This window comes from Bactrocera latifrons, unplaced genomic scaffold (assembly GCF_001853355.1).
Source record: "Bactrocera latifrons isolate USDA-ARS-PBARC rearing strain unplaced genomic scaffold, ASM185335v1 scaffold_8, whole genome shotgun sequence".
NCBI classification, from domain to species: Eukaryota; Metazoa; Arthropoda; class Insecta; order Diptera; family Tephritidae; genus Bactrocera; species Bactrocera latifrons.
The window spans coordinates 1,437,670-1,453,194 of NW_017537489.1; positions in this window are offsets into that span (position 1 = coordinate 1,437,670).

A 15,525-nucleotide genomic window follows, 5' to 3' on the forward strand; every position below is an offset into this window, starting at 1 on the left:
AAAACAGATTTTTGCTTTTACATTAAAATTTACCTTTAAAAAACTATAAGTACAATAAAGTTTAAGTACTTTCTTTTAATTTTGTGAAACTTTTTTTTCCGATTTATCAATAAAATTCAACTTTTATGAATTTGTACACCATAACGTTTATGTGGCTTAATTGTATGAGCACAAGTGTAGATATGGATGGATTCTGAAAGTATTTCAATTCACTTAGAAACAGCCAGTACTTAGGCCTAATCGGTTAGTTGAATACTCGATTAGATAAACATCGTTGGCTTTTCGATTTAGAATATCCCATATCCCATACCAAGTAATCTATTTGTTGACTGGTAAAAGAATATTTCGATATTTATATTTATTTTAATAAAAACATATTTTAGATTTTTCTACAAAGCTGGTTTTATGTCTGGTAACATGTTAACGACTTGAAAGCTAGTTCCAATGTTCTCAGTTGTAGCAGGTTTACCTTATCAAATTTGGCCCACTGTGAATTTTGATTGTTTTCGTAACTGAAAAATCCGCTTCGAACAGTACACCATGAATTCATTGAAGCCATGAAAAGTCATTATCAGAAGATCATCACAGTCGATGCGGAAACTTTAAGGCTCGTGCTTTGTTTTTGCCACCCTGGAGCGAACACGAAGAAATACAAACTTTTACTCGCTACCGACGACTGGAAGTTTATCGAACTGGAGAGAATGATGTAAAGCTTTTGGAAACTTCGGCATTATCAAGAGAGTCACAAGTGTATCTGGTGCTTCGGATCCTCTTATAACTGATGTTAAAAGGGATGGCAATCAACACTTATTTAACGGTTTCCTCTTCGTTAGATTAAGACGTTCGGGGACTTACACGGCGGCGAGCAACTGACTCATCGCAATTAAACGAGAACTTATCAAACTTTAGGGACCTTATCATCGACGTTTCATGGCGTCAATGATGAAAACGTTCAAGAATCTATGCCAAAATGAGAATTTCTATTGCATCATTGTGTTCTCCAAAGCTATGCGGAGTTCTTTCGTATTCTCAGATGCCACAATTCTTCTTCTTAACATAACCAGCACTTCTGTCAAAGCTACTTTGTAGTAATACCGATGTCTTTCAAACTTACAACTGCCTAGGAAAGTGAGGACAGTGAGAAACAGTCTTTGACAATTTTGCATTTAAAACAAAAACGAAAACAGTGCAAGGACTAAACGGGATCGTAATGAAGTGAGGTGAAGTGGCAGTGAGACAGATATTGAGACAGTTTTAGGTAGAATTCGAGTCATTTTACATTCCCGGAGAGTTCCTGGAATCCCGATCAACTATTTTAAGTTACAGACTGAAATCTATAATTGATTTCTCCACTTCTTTCATGATGCTGCGAGATTCTAAACATAGAACTATCTAAAAAAAATACTTCAAAGCCGCAAGGCTTTAAAGCTCATGTGCACGTAACTTTAGCCTGCAGCTTGCTGCTCCATTGCACTCGTAAATATTGTGGCACTGGCGTGCACAGGCGAGTGCGTTTAAACACCGCCGACAGTGTAAGTTTTCAAATTTTTTTCTATTTTTCAATTGTACAAACTTTTTTCTAGCTCAACAAAACGGCTATTTTCCAACATTTTTCAATTTCGTTCGGGTCATTTTTTCTATTGCTCCCCTTTCATTTGTTTTACATTTTTTCGGTATTTTTATTTTTTATTTTTTTGTTGGTGCTTGTGCTAGGCACACAAAGTGCGAGTAGAATTCCTCGCCATTTCCGCTGTTGCCGCCATTTTGCGCATTCATCATCCATTTTCTGCTCGGCTATTTTTCATTCGACGCTTTTGGCTGTCGACACTTTTCACTTTGAATCCATGGATGGCATCGTGGTCATAACACTCCACTTACACGATCAATATTGCAGCGCCCTTTCCCCCTACCACTCTCCCCTCTCAGCGGACTCTCTTCCTAAAATATAGAAATGTGTTTGTGTTTACGAGTGTATGCAAACGTGTGTGTGTGTGTGTTTGTTTGCATATGACTGCAGGCAAGTGTGTCTAACGTCTGCAGAGTTTCTAATACGCAACCGTTCGAAAATGTTCAATGGTCGTTCATATAGCTCATTGCATTCAATCGTTTGAACAATTTGAATCCATGTGTAAAAATTCTGACCAAATGAATTTTGCGGTTAATAATTGTGAGTGATGTGCGTGCAATCTGTGGGTTTTCAACCGAAATGATTGAATGAGCACAAAAGGCAAAAGCTAAACGAAAAAACAAAATCGCAAATCAATATATTGGCAGATATGAATATGTGTGTATGTATGCCATAAATACTGGTACGCGATATATTTATATGTAATAATATTCTTCTAAGACTGCAAAGATATAATGTTATATGGAAAATATTTCTGAGTATTTAATTGGATCGAGATTATTATAGACCATCACAAATGAAAAAAGTTTCCATGCAAGAACTTGATTTGGATCTTTCAGTTTGTGTGGCAACTATATATATAAGTATTACGGATATAGTGGCAAAGTATCGGCGGTTCCCACAAATGAGTAGCTTCTTCGGAAGTAAAGCATGTGTGCGAAACCTTAAGTTATGGTCAACATAATCGGTCTACTGAGCGTACTATTCGCAACACCGTCACCTATTTTGAGACCCAGCATTTATTATTGGATAATATTCGGTCGAATAGACGACGTCCAGCCTGCAGTGAAAGAATTATAGCACCCGCACCTAAGAATGTACGCAAAAACCGTGGAGAGTCGATTCGGCGCCGTTCACAGCAACTCGGATTGACGTGTGGTAAGACATCTTGTGGAAAAATTGAAGCCGCTCGACCTTCCCAAGAAAATCCAACATTTTCGAGCCAAATTTTGTACAGCGATGAGGCTCACAACGGGCTCAGTGTGTATGTATACAAGCTAAATTGCCGCGTTTGGAACGAAGAGCAACCTGAAGAGATGATGTGATTTGTGGGCTGGTGGAATCAACGGTTCATATTTTTCAAAAATTATGTCGGTGAGAACGTAACCCGCAATTGCGACCGTTATCGCGTCATTATGATGCCTGAAATTGAAGCTGTGATCTCGACGACATTTGATTTCAACAAGTCGGCGCCGCTTCCCACCCATCGTGTCGATCAATGGCTTTACTGAGAGAACACTTCGGTGAACAGATAATTTCACAGCGTCATGCATTTTCCTGTGGGGATACGTAAAGTCTCAAGTCTATGCGGATGATCCTGCTTCGATTTGGGCATTGGAAAATTGGATTCAACGGATGGATCATCAGATACATGTTTGCGGCCAACATTTGAAAAATATAATCTTCCAAGAATAAATATGCCAGAGAATGTGTTTTTTTTTTTTTTTGAATAAAAATAAACATTCCCAATAAATTTGAAGTTTCTGTGTTTTTTCTTTAAAAAAGTATGGAACCTCAAACTGGATCTACCTTTATATAGAGGGTGAGAAGACTTCGCTCGCTGCTGTTCTCTTGTCAAAAAAATGAAATGTAAAAGCAATAACAAAGTTATCGAGCCATTGTGTCTCTTATGCCCACAACGGACGAATAAGCACCCAACTAGGAGCTTTAGCTGCCGAACTTATAAAAAGACTGCTGGAAAATCACAATGATTAGATGTCTTCAGTTGAATCTGAGCAACTGCCACACACATCATTGAATCACCACTGCCACACACATCAAACCGGCGATAGATCCTGATCTCTTGTGAACTATTTTAATGATTCAGGTGATTAGATGGATTCAAAGAGAATAAGTGTTTCTTGTAAAAATACATACAACATCAACGTATACACATATTTCCTAGTATCCATATTATGGGATTATATAACCTCAAAATTTGTGAAAAAGGATATTTTGCAAACTTCTGATGATTGTATCCCTGAGTGTTTGGTTTCTAACAACAGTGTTGATTGAATTTTTAGTTCTTGTGTTATTATTCACAGCCTTAGCATTGAAAGGGCTAAACTCAACCGTAATGTCTATTCGAATTGCGAACTGTATCAGCATTTCAATATAAGTGTCGTTTAAGATATGACACTTATAATCTATTGAATCATATAGTCTCGTTATGAATCTTACCGCGATCTACTAAAACAAAGTGTTTCGTTGAATGTATAAGAAAAACCTGTAAGGTGTGTTTGCTTAGCAATTTTTCATGGCATCCCAAGGTATAATGATGTAAGATAACTTATTTTATCTCTTAAGGAAAGTATTAGAGTCCAGAAGAATTATTTTTGAATTATTTCTAAAGTTGCGAAATCACCGAATTCGGTTATTGAATCACCACGTGGCCCATAGACCATATAAACTAATGAGTCTTTCGATATTTTGCATGACAACTATTTTAATGAAAGTACTTACTTTTGTTTCAACTCAAAACGGCATATTTTAATTAATTCGAATGGCCTACAATTAACATATCATGTTTAATAACATATTTGGATTTGCCACCCAAGAGTCGTTTAACCGTTTATTATAAGCTCCGGAGCAATAAAGGTGGCAATAAACGGTCAATATGAGTGGGTAATGAAAGTTCTGTTTGATAACTACTTTGTCATATGAATAAACTATAAGGTGAATATTATAACGGCGAGTTTCAATATTTATTTGCATATTAATACCGCATATATTTATACGTAGGAAAAATATTATATGGTACATAATATGTATATACATATGTACATGAAAGAGGTCTGGTAACAAGGTGGGGAAAGTATGGGAAAATGTGATTGAAGAATATCAGTTGCAAGTAATTGTATATTTCACAATTTCACTTTTCCGAAATGGGCTGAGGTTGGAAAGCACTTTGAGAATACTATTCACCATAAGTCCCAATGTACTAAATGTGAATTTTCGTTGCCCAAAAGATGGCTTAAGTTTATTAGTATTTCATTTATTCAATATTATAAACATACGCTTGAAAACTTCGGTCCCAGTGCATTTTATCTTCTCGCCGAAGGGTTCTCTCAATAAATCCATTGATTCATCGCATCAATGAGTCTTGTTCAAACCAAATGTTACCGAGATCACGAGCTTCAGCTCCTTTACATCAAATAATTGTACAGGTGTCATTTTTGAAGAAATATAGATTCTATATAGATATATATATATATGCCGACGATTCCACCGGCCACACCAAACCGTTGGTTTTCTGGGTGAAATGGAAACTCTGGAGTCTCTTCAATTTGCTCTACATCCCAAATGCGATAATTTTGCTTGTTTACATATTCATTGAGCCAGAAAAGGGTCTCATCGTTTAACGAAATTTGGCTCGAAAACGTCGGATTTTCTTGGAAATTTTCAAGAACCCATAGAGCGAGTGGATGTCACTGGGAAGGTCGAGCGCCTTCAGTTCGTACACAAGCTGTATTTTGTATTCTTTCAATTTAAGATATCCTCGTAAAATTCGCCAAGTCGTTCGATACCTCAGTCCGAGTTGCTGCAAACGGCGCTGAATCGATTCTCCACGGTCTTCGTACACTCTCTGATACGGCTGCTATTTATTTCACTGCGTGCTGAGCATGGCCATTTGATTAACATACAGCATAGAAACTTCGCAAACTCGAGTTTAATACTGTAAAGACTACATAATATGAAGTTTATGAAGTCACAACTTGGTTTTCCAACAAACTATGGACTCATTATCACCATTTTAATACTTAACCCAAAAATGGAGAGTAAACTCAGAGTTTCGTACACACTATATGACGACACTGAACAATTGTTCTTTAACTCAAAAACTCAAATTCGAAATTCTGGTACTAAACCATTCCAGGACTTCCTTATGCCTTACGGAAAAAAAGGGGAGGTAACCGATTTAAGCTTTATCCAAAAGCTCAGAGGACTTAGTTAATGATATGATTCTTTTCTAAGGGTAGCTGGCCCGTGATGACCCCCACAATGTTGCTAAACTCCCTTTCGTCTAAGAGTAGGAGGTTTTTGCTCAATCCACCATCAATGCTACCACAAAGCAACTTTAAGGTATGCCTTGTGTCGTTTGTGCTCCAATACATGAGGTGTTCCCCTAGGGTTCAATGCTTCAAACAACCCTTGAAGGAGCTGAATGGCCCGGGGCAGCTTAAGGGAATGATGCCTCCAGTTGCCCACGAGTGGGTCAGCTCGTCCGTCTTTTCACTTTCTTCTTTTTCTAAGTGACTAGGTGCCTAGATGATATTAACTGATTTACCTACTAAAAGTCTATTGATTGCTTGCATAACCTAACGCAAAGAGACTTAGTATTGGCGCTACGGATGGCCTTAATTATCGCTTGGCTGTCAACTGGAATGTTTATGGACTTGCTACTTAGAGCAGAGTTTCTCTTGAGCACTAGTGTTATGCCTGAAAAACCGAATTGAAGGAGGAGAATGGGGTCTTGTCTAGAAATTCACGCAAGTGAAGAAAGTTCTCTAATCGCCATTCACTTGGGAGTGGTCAGAAAAGATATTTTTACATATGGCTGAAGCAGGTCAACTCAATGAGACAGTAGATCTGCATTGTTCTGTAGTACAGCCGCAAATATACCATTTGTACGGACTGCCTTCAATGATTTTAAACTACTAAATGCTTATTAACACTTATGCTGCGGTTGTGCCTCTTTGTCTCAAAATTACATTTAAGCTCCAAGGTAACAAAAATTTGTAGTATAAAATTTAATTTTACTAATTTAAGTAGCATTTGTTACTAAATTCTTAAACTAGACATAATTATACATATATCCCTAAGCATATCATTACCACTATTTTTGTTGTTAATTACCTTTATAATAAAATATCCTGTTGACAATATCAAATTGTGTTACTGACAAAGTCCTTTCCACAAAAAAAAAAGAGTTTCTGCACGTTACAAAACAAAATTTTAATAAAAAAAACCCCAACTGACACCGATACAATGGACACTTTTGCGATCGTCGAGCACAAAAGGACTAGCCGAACATCACTTCTGGTTCAGATCACTTCGAAACTCATTTAGGCATGATGACAAAATACAAGATACTCATAACAACACACGGTAGGGGTGAAAAAGGTGAACAAAGAGTCGAAAAAACATTAAATAAACGAGATCCAGAGCCACAAAAACCGCGTTGCGGTTGAATGGAGTTTGGCAATAGGAAATTAATTTTCACGTTTTCTTGGCAAAAGTTTCTGTTGTCCACAGACCGAAGTGGGACCACCTTGTGCGTGAGCCTAAAAAATAAGGATGTGTGTTTGCGTTACGAGCTGACTTTAACGAGTGTGTTTATGTGTGTGTGTAAGTGTGGATATGATTTCACGAAGATGAGCGTACGAAAAGTGAGGGAAGGTGCGGGTAAGCCGAGATTGCAAATTTTGTTTTCAGTGGTGAAACAACAACAGCGGTTAGTCCTTGCACGTATTGCTGGAGTTGTTTTATTTTTTATTTTTTTTTGTATTTTCTTTTGTTGTAATTTTTTTTGTTGTAAAATTTTTTGATGTAATTTTTTTGTTGTAATTTTTTTTTATGGGTTTCTGCACAAATGCAACTCTTTGTTTGTATGTATTCCGCACGAGATAGTGCTGTGTGCTGTAGGGGAGGTTGCTTATTGACTAGCGCACCTTCATCTCTCTTCACATTTCGTGCAAACAAATCTGTCAACATCGGACGTACCGATAAAAGGAAAATAAATTTCCAACGTAAGTGTTCTTAAATACTTTCAAGGATACAGAAATCATTTAATCGGTAACAAACTATAAAGTAATGCTGATCATCCCTTTGCTGCAAGAGCATACACACACAAGACAAAAGAGCGCTGAGAAGTAAAGAAAGCAAGCGAAAGGCAGTCGACAAGCAAGGGGTAGCTATTGGACCGCGTACGCGCCCGGGGCTCCAGCATTGCGGTTGCGTATTTTGCTAACTTTCAAGTGTTTAAATAAACCGACAGTTTGACTGCTTCATATCACATTGGTTGGCCCAGCAGGCCGGCGATGTGGAGTAGACTAATTTTACGAACCCCGACAGGCTGAGCACCCGTTCGATCGCCGCACAAAAGCGTCCAAACGTGGCAAACACACACACACACACACGCAGAAATGCGTGGAAGTGTCTACAAACAATTGGTACGTGTAGGCCGTTGAAAGATTTACTCCTCGCAATTGGTTCATAATAATAATTTCGCAGATGTTTAAAATGTTCGTGGCGTGTCATTTCGTTTGTATTTGGGTTCGTGTTGTAAATATGCACTGAATTGCCGGCAAATTAGTGTACTCAGCAGACAAATCTGTCGATTGCGCTGTGCGCTCTCATTTGCCGTCCGTCCGTCCGTTCGTCCGTCGGTTCACAGCTATTGTCTGCATGTGCAACACAAACACTTAACTCTTCAAATGTTTCCCGCTATGTTTATACTCATACACTCATACAAATGTGTTTGGCAGGAATCAAAATCGGAGGAATTCTGCCGCGTCTCTTGTGTCAACATTGCGATATATCAATGCCATTGCTTGCCATCGCGCCAGCACTTGGGAGCGAGATTGAGCGTGTTGTGTGAATGGCATCGCATGCCATCTGTTTGCCCTATTCGCTAAGTCAATTATGTACAATATTACGAGTAAGCAAAGAAAAGCGAAAGTCGCTGCAAACACACGCACACACATAAACATGCATAAATGCACAACCACTTTACATGTGTTTGTGTGTCCATTTAGTCATCCTGCAGATACAAATAATTTTAGTATTGTTTGAGTAAGCAAAACAATGCAAATTTATCATTACTTATTCATGTACTTTGCATGTAAATATGTATGTATGTATGTATGTATGTATGAATATACTGTTACATATTATATTTACTAATTTTTTCGAAAAATCGCGTAATAATTAAAAATGTTATTTTTTTTTGTGTTTCGAAGTTAGCTCTAAACACCAAATTTGGATTTTCGAAATTCGAAATTGAACTTATTGTTATTACAAAACGTTTTCCTCTTTTTTTAATGATGTCAGCGTTGTTCTGTCAAGCTTCTTTGACAGATGTTGTGCGTTACAATTTCTCTGATGTCACTCTCTTGGAAACCATCGTGACTGTTGACCGGGATTCTCTTGAAGCAATTTGTTTTTAGCAGCAAAATTTTTTGACAAAGATAGAAAGAGTTAGTATTCGTTTGGTGGCAGATCTACACAATAATAGTAAGGGAATGCGTAATTGTCTCTCAGAGCATCTGCCGAGTCAATATCGATGTGTGTGAGCTGTCGTTGTCCAAATTAAACTCAATCTTTCTTTTGGCGAAATCAATCGGTTTCTAGGCCATTTTTTTCTGCAGAAGGTCTAATTGTTGACGATTCAGGTCCGAAGTAAGAGTTTAGCCGTAGAGAAATAGCTCAATGATGATTCCTTGCCAATTCCACCGAGCTCATATGTGAATCATCCTGATCGTTAATCCTGACTAAGCGTGTGTGAACATCTTTTCATCGGCAGAAAGAATCAGCATTAGGAATCGATTTTTATGAGATTTTTTGCATTAACTCAAGTGGAACCAAAACATTGAGCTTCTTTGACAATCGAAACAGCATTTACAAGGCAGTCGTGCTCGTCTCCATATTTTATACCGATTGAGGCGCTAGCGGCAGTAATATCCTCGACACTAGGTGCACTTCTTTGTCTCGCTGGCACGGGAACATTTTGTACTGTGCCTGTGTATTCAAATTTTTCCACAAGACGCTCAATTGTTGATCTGACACGTCGATTATGACAACCATAAATTGGACCTAGCGAAACATTTTTTTAATAATTTCAACTCGTTGTTTGATCGTATGTCTTTCCATGATGAAATGGCAAACCTTAGTGAAGAGAAAACAAGCCCGAAAGGGAAGTGACGAAATGAAAAGCTCTGCACAGTATTAGCCTAAAAGCGGCAATTAAGCAGAAGAAACCTCTTCTAAGTAAAAAAAAAAAAAAAGATTTCAGCACGACTAAAATACAGCAGGCTATATAAACATTGGAGCATTGTAGAGGTTGTAAGTAGGTTATTTAGTCTTAGGAGATCCAATAAAATCGTTTTCAGCCTATTGGCAAATAGTATTAGTGGCGCCGGCCAAACATTGATAGTGAATTGATTTGATGACTACTGCAGAGTCTGATCTGATTTCCGTTCTCTAACTATCGCGTAACTTTGAAATGTATGACTTTTACATCGACGTCCACGTACTTATTAAATTTTGCCTTGGTACCATCGGTAGCATTCTTATGCTTTTCCAATACGTATTTCTTAATAATTCTAAGTTCACTAGTGGCAAACCCAAAATGTATTTTTGTATAGTAGTTAAATTTTTGAGATATTGTTCTACGATTCTTCATGAAGTTACCCCTGAAAAAAACAAAAAAAAAAAAAAAAAAAAAAAAAACCAAAAAAAAAAAAAAAAAAAAAAAAAAAAAAAAAAAACACACAGAGGAGTGTAAAGTAGGGGACCTCCGCGGCTCAAACTTAATTATACTTTCTTAGAGGTGCTTAAGAACCTATTTTTCAGAGCACCAATCGAAAAAATATTCGTTTATAAAGGGTGATCAATTTCAAGGTTCCCTACTTTTTTAAAGACAAAACCACATAAACTTTAATTTTAATGGGGAATGTTTAACACCATTCAAAAGAACACTCTTTGGAATTTATTTTTTTAAGACTATATTTTTAAAATATTGCCCACGGCTACGTCTCAGATGGTCCAACCGTTGAGTTTAACTTTCGCTGACTTGGTCGAACATTTCGACCAGTAACTGGAGAATGACACCGTAATGTTTTGTTCCAACACTTAGACTTTACTCTTCTCTGAATCAAATTTGAATCGAACAGGTCAGAAATTCTTGGAGCTATTCAAGAGCCCATGCCACGAAGCTATTCCGCTTAAAAAATTCGAGCTGCTTCAGTTCTTGCACAAGCTGTATTTTGTACGCTTTCATTTAAGATCTCGACCTTAAGCTCGAGTTGCTGCAAACGGCGCCGAATCGACTCTCCATTGTCTTGGAGTGGACTCTCAGCTACGGCTGCTATATATTCTTCACTGCGTGCTGGACGTGGACCACGTCAGTCGAATATTGTCTCAAGAGGAGTGATGGTGTTGCGAATAATATGCTCAACAGTTCGATTATGTTAACCGTAAGTCGAGCGAAGCGTGCGAAACTCATTCTTTACAGAACATGAATTTTCGCAATAAAGTTGACTGGTTTGGGAACGTTGTTCAGGGTTAAGCCTTTACATGACGAAATGCCGAACAAAACTGAACAAATGGCATGACAGCTTGACACGACTCATGCGTGATCTGTCCAAAAAAGCTATTGAAATAAGTATCTCTACTTGGAACACCCGTTATTTATACTTGTCAAATATTAATACTATCAACATTTTTTCATTGACGGAAAGTCAAATATAGCAATAAAAGCAAGGTAATCTATGATCTTCAAAAAAAGTCAATATGAAGCCAAATTTTATTGTAATCCTTTCACGTTTTCGTTGAAAAATGAAGTTGAATCCTTTCCCTACATTTCTCAATTTTGCCTACACTCACTTTCTTCTATGGCACCTGAACTTAGCCCTTCCTTACTTGTGTTTTAATTGACTTAAACTTTTGGAATATTAGTGTCCTGAATAATTTTCAAAATTCATAAATTTTGTTGTTAATCCAATGTAGGCTAAGAGAGCGCGGCTAATTTTTCTAGAGCGCTAAATTGTTTAATTGTTTCCCGGCCCTGGTCATCCGTTTTACTAAATTCCTCTTCATTTCTTTATTACTGGTAAGTTTAAACTGGAATTACTTGCAAAGCCATTTAAGTGATAAGCTCAAAACTTCACAATTTTTATTTTGACAAAATACTTACATATGTATGTATGTATGTACATATGTAGGTCTACTAGTGTACAAAGTTCATGAAAAAATCAAAACCAACCAACCAATAGGATAATTTCTTTAAATTATAAATGGAATGAAAATAATATTTTTTCCAACAAAAAAAAAACATTTATCAAATATCTTCATATGTACATATTCATATGTCGGGCTGTGCATAATGTACTGATATATGTACAATGCACACTCATTAAATATATTCTTTCATTACAAATAAAAATTTTTTTCCTGCTAAAGAGCTTTAAGCTTACATGTTTACTATTATCTGTTGCACACTCACACATATGTACATACGAACTCATGTATGTATGTATGTATGTAAATGTGTGTATATCTAAATATGTAAATAAAATATGCGATTTTGTAGTGTTTTGCTTTTGTTCCCAAGCAACAGCATATTACCCCCCTCCGCCTCACCGTTGTATACAGTAGATACTGGTACAACACGACAAACACTTCAGAAACCAATTGAAATCGTGCTCTTGGATGGATGGTTGTCTGGTTAGAAATTTAAATTGTTGCATTGGGAACACTGCCAATGTTCTTGGAATCCCTTAACGTTTGGCTAAACTTAGCTCTTCACGACCATACAACTCCACTACACTCTATGCATGCGTTTATGTGTGTGTGTGTGTTTGGTTGTATTGTTCGCATTAAAAACAGCAAAAGTAAAAACAAAGGCAAACGGCTAGAATAAATATTTCCACGCATCAACTGATCCATAAAAGAATCGAGTCAGAAAAGATGTGGTGTAGGCAACTTGGTAATGCCAGCATGCACAAAACAACAACAACAAGCAAGTTAAACAAAATGAACAAAGGAAAATGGAAGAAACCAACTTTCTCGTACTCTTGGCAACGCCATATTTGGTTTGGCTTTCTAAGTAGACTTCACGTTCGTCGTCGTTCAGGCGGAAAGTCCATTGATAGGGTGTTGCGCAGGGTGTGGCATAGAAAATATTTAGGGAAATTTGAATTTTGTTACTAAAAACTGCAATTTAACCAATTCATTTTATAGACACTAGAATACTACTATTTTAGTTGTTAGAGAGAACGCGATGTTATCTCTTTCTATATTAGAGTATATAACTCTCTCTATGACGTTTATATACGAAGTTTTTAATGACGTCTGGCCTTTGCTTACTTCTGATCCGTATAACTTTGAAAGATATTTTGCAGTTTTAATCTCTTTTTCTAAATTCTGAAGTGCAGTTACTTTAGGCAAGACCAAAAAAAAAAACAAAACGCTCGATTCCAACGAGATTGTGTTACACGTATCAATTTTCCGTCACACTCGAATTTTACAATAAGCCCTCTGGTGCAGACTAAATAAAATATAAAGCGAATTACGAGTTGCCATCTCTATGAAAGTAGTATAAATGTAATATTTGTTACAGAACAACATTAAAAACTTAAGAAGATCAGAAAGGTTTTCAGTTGAAAATACTTTTCGAAGAGAGTTGCGACCTGTTCAAGAATAATCTGAAAATTGTGATGAAATCAATGTATGTAATTATAAAAGCATATTACAAATTGAAGCGTTTTAACACAGTTTACAATTGAGAATATGTTTTATAAGAGTTGCCACCTGTTCAAAAATAAACTGAAAATTTTGCATTAGAAACATCAATATATTAACACAGTTTAAAAATTGAAGCGATTTAAGACAGTTTACAATTGAAAAAATAAGGGTTGCCAGCTGTTTAAAATATACTTGCATAAAAAGCATGTGCTATTAAAATTTCACATTTCCTAAATAAATGCTATTTTATATCCATATTTTTACGAAAGGTTGCCAATTTTTTCAGCTTTTTTGGAGAACTTTTTTATGTAAAAAATATATAAACAAAGATTTTATTTACAAAATCTAATATACATATATTAATAATTGGCATTTATTTGCCTCACTGAATGATAAACTTAAACAACGTTTCGACAAGTTGGATTTTCTTTTCACAAAGTTAGACAGTTTTTATAATTTCCTCCCAATCTCCGAACCTTTTTGCAGAATCAAAATCAATCAATCAATTTATAAGAAAAATTTCAATTGAAAAATTTAGTCTTTAGCCGTTTTCTTATTAGTGAAAACTGGTTTTATAATTTATACCAAATCAATAATTTCAAATTACTCTCGAACTAATTTTACACCACAGTGCAAAAATTATGAAATCTCCTTAAATTAAATTTTATAAAGGTTTTTAATAATTTTTTTTTTATTTTATTAATTTTTTGTACACTCTCTCTTATGCAAACACCCTGTAGTTATCAGCCAACTTTATGTATGCGCATAGCATTGCTGTACTATTTATGTTCTGCCTTTGCAACCACAAAAAAAGTCGAATAACAATTGTACAAGAACAACACGACGTTGGCACGAACAAAAACAAGGCCACCATTTTTTCTTTTAAAAAGAAAGTGTCGTCCACTTTGTTTCCAAGTTGGCGAGAAAGTCTGCCTTCTTTCCACAATATCCACTGGTTTTTTTGCTGCTTTTGTTTTCTGCGTCTTCGCCCATCCCCTTTAAATAGCTTACCGCCCTTTTGCTGTCTTGCTGCCCGCTGCCCCCTTTTGCATTGCCTGACTGCGCGAGCAATCATCAAACCAGTCACCACTCACTCACTCACTCGCTCACCACACACAACGCTCGCCAATGCAGTCATTGCATAGAAAAGTGCCAAAGCGGCTTGCTGCGGCCGCCAACAAAAACAGAAACAAAAACACAAACAACTACAATGCAAATACAAATGTGTAATGAAAAAGAGAGAAAAGTTCGTTTTCAATTTTATGCCAACTTTACAGCAGTGTTTCCCCTCTTGGAAGTGCCGTTAGCACGAAAGCGCTAAATAAATTTCCCTTTAGTCTCAGCAAATCGATTCTCTGCTCTCAGCAAAAATGCCTGCCAGCATAGAGCAGCGCCAGCCAATCAGCGCCCATGTGGGATGTGACCTCCTCTCCATTGCAGCACACACAAGGCAAACTTAATCGTGCATGAGTGATTTCCTTCGCGCAAACGCTACCAAACACTCGCAATTGCTTATGAGCATGTGCATGTGCGTGTGTGTGTGTGTTTTTGTAGTTGGCAATGAACAATTCGCATGTGCTCCGTTGAGGGTTGACGCTGGCTGAAGTTGAGTAATAATAATCGTTGTGTCATGCGCGTTGTTTGGCTTAAACTTACAACCCCTACCAAGTTGGTATTATCACATTGGTTAGCCAGTATTGCCATGTGCTCGCAATATTGTTATTGTTATTATTTATATTGTTTTTATTGGGTTTTTACTAAAGATAATGATTAGTATAGCATTATTTTATGATATATAAAAATTAATTAAATTTAAAAAAATAATAATTCCTCAAAAACTTTGTTACGACGAGATTACTATTATTTCACTTAATAGTAATTTACAATTTTTTTGGTTAATTTGATCCTGAGAATTTCCAAGATTCTTAAATTTCCATGTATGCAAGATTCTTAAATTTAAGGGACCACGAATTGACCACGTCCAGCACCCAGTGAAGAAAATATAGCAGCCGTAGGTGAGAGCGTGCACAAAGGCAGAGATCGTCGATGCGGTGTCGTTCGCAGCAACTCGGACTGACGTATGGCTCATTTTACGTCGAGATCTTAAGTTGGAAAACGTACAAAATACAGATTGTGCAAGGACTGGAGCCGCT